Raw genomic sequence first — 2,337 nt, 5'->3', positions numbered from 1 at the left:
AACGACAGTAAAAGCCTCCCAATTGTTTCAGAGAATTCTACAACCTAATGTTTTTCCCCTCCCTCCACCCAGACTTTTTTTTTTTCCTTTTCCTCAGAACTGTCACATGCTTTTTATTTCTCTTCTAGGAATTATTGTATTTCATATGGTATTTACACAGAGATAACTAACACCAAGTGTTTGCAATGTGCTGAGCATTTTGCATTATCTCATTTAATTCTCACACCCACTCTGTTACTGGCTACTATTAACATGATTATTACTTCCATTTTCGGTGAAAAACCTGAGCCTTAGAAAAATGGAGTAACTTACTCAAGGCCTCATAGAAAGCAGCAGAGCCAGAATTTAGATATAGCTCTCTGACTACAAATAACCATGAGCTTACCACCAATAATTACTACTAATAAAAATAATAGCTACATTATTATATACTTGCCATGTGCTCTATGAACCTCCTATTGCCCTATGAGATTTTACTACTATTATTCCCTGTTTATAGAGGAGAAAACTGAGGCCCAGAAGCTGTGTGTCATCCTCCTGAGGCTTCCCAGCTGGTAGAGGCAGAACTATGACGGAAGCACAAAGCATGGGCCATCGGCTCTAGAGCCTGTGCTAGTTACCATGGCACCAGACTGCCTCCCTCTCTGCTCAGCTTACTACATCTTTGTTGTCTTGGCTGTCCTACTCTAAAGTAGGCTCCCTGAAAGCAGGGGCCACTTCTTATTCATTTTCTGTCATACTAAAGATGATTTTTACTTTGAAATCATTTCATAATTATACCACATTGCAAATACAGGACAAAAATATTTTATCTGAAGCATTTCAGAGTAAGTTACCAATATGTTGCCCCAGAACAATTTAGTGTAAATGTCCTCTGGACAAGGACATTCTTCTACAAAACTACAATAAAAACATGAGGACATTAACATTGATATACCATTACTATCTAATTTGAGACCCCATTCGACTTTTAACAATTGTCCCAATGATGTCCTTTTTAGCAAAAAAATCTAAAGGCGACTATAACATTGGGTTGCCTGTGTCTTTGGTCTCCTTCAATCTGAAACAGTTGCCCAGTCTTTCCTCAACATCCCTGTCCTTGACACTGTTGAAAACTTTGGGCCAGTTATTAGTAGAATGTCTCTCAATCTGGGGCTGCCTGATGTTTTGTCATGACTAGATTCAGGTCACACATCTTCAGCCACAGTGTCTCAGCAGCGCCACTCGGTTCTTCTGTCTCCCTAACAAGTGCTCACAATTTCTTTTTGTCCCTTTTCTGGTTAAGGTTAATTCTGATCCCTGGATTAAGATGGTGTCTTCCAGGCTTCTTCAAGTTACTCTTTTTTCCTAAATTCATAAATATTGGATGAAAGTCCTTCTCTGAGATATATATTTTCTCCTCATCAAACGTTCACACATGTATTTTTAATATTCATAGATGTTTCTTGGCTTAATTACTACTGTAATGGTTGCTAAGTGGTGATTTTCTAATGCAATTATGTCTTCTACACTTATTAGTCAGCATTCATGTCTCTCAATTTATTTATCCATTGATTTATTTATATTAGTATGGGTTCATGGATATGATACTATTTTACTCAGTGGGTTATAACCTTTTGAAGCTCATCTATTTTGAAGCTCAAATTATGCCAGGCTTTTTGTCCTTCATTGAGCCTTCTGTGCCATTTTATTATCTTCTCACCATCCCTTGAGTACTCCCTGACATTTTAGGACAAGAGATAGTCCAGGTTTTCCTTACGCTTTCCCTGACCCAGTCACAGAATCAGTACATCCCCCAAGCCATTATGGTCCCTTTTAGTAGCAACTGGGATTTAGAATTAAAGACCCAGCCTCTAGGTGGCTTGTTGTGACTAGGGTGTCACTGCTCCAGGGCTCTCTCGGTGGCCAGAGCTGGAGAACTATGAAATGTGTGTGTGTGTGTGTGTGTGTATAAGACAATGAGTTTGCATCCATACCTGCAATTCCAATCTAACATCCCATTTTCTTCTTTTCCAACTGTATAACTCTCTTATTAAATAGTATAAAACCACTGCCCTCAATTTATTTACTGATTGCATCCATCTCCCCATATGAACCCAATCTCCTGATGCTGCCACAGCCCCCCACCCTCACCTGGCTGCCTTTCTTACCCTACTCAGGCTCCGATTCCCTCTGCCGGCCTGTCCCCACCCCCATGACCTCACCGCCCCACACAGCAGCCTGTCTTACTCCTCCTGTCTAATGACCTATGGATTGAATTACTCAGGAACCTCTTGATTTTATAATGAATTTCTGGACTAGCAAAATGCTCTTTGCTGACTGGGCTTGGGTACTCAA

This window comes from Desmodus rotundus, chromosome 2 (assembly GCF_022682495.2).
Source record: "Desmodus rotundus isolate HL8 chromosome 2, HLdesRot8A.1, whole genome shotgun sequence".
In the NCBI taxonomy this organism is placed as follows: Eukaryota; Metazoa; Chordata; class Mammalia; order Chiroptera; family Phyllostomidae; genus Desmodus; species Desmodus rotundus.
The sequence above is the reverse complement of the archived record's forward strand: the minus strand, read 5'-3'. Positions refer to the sequence as shown.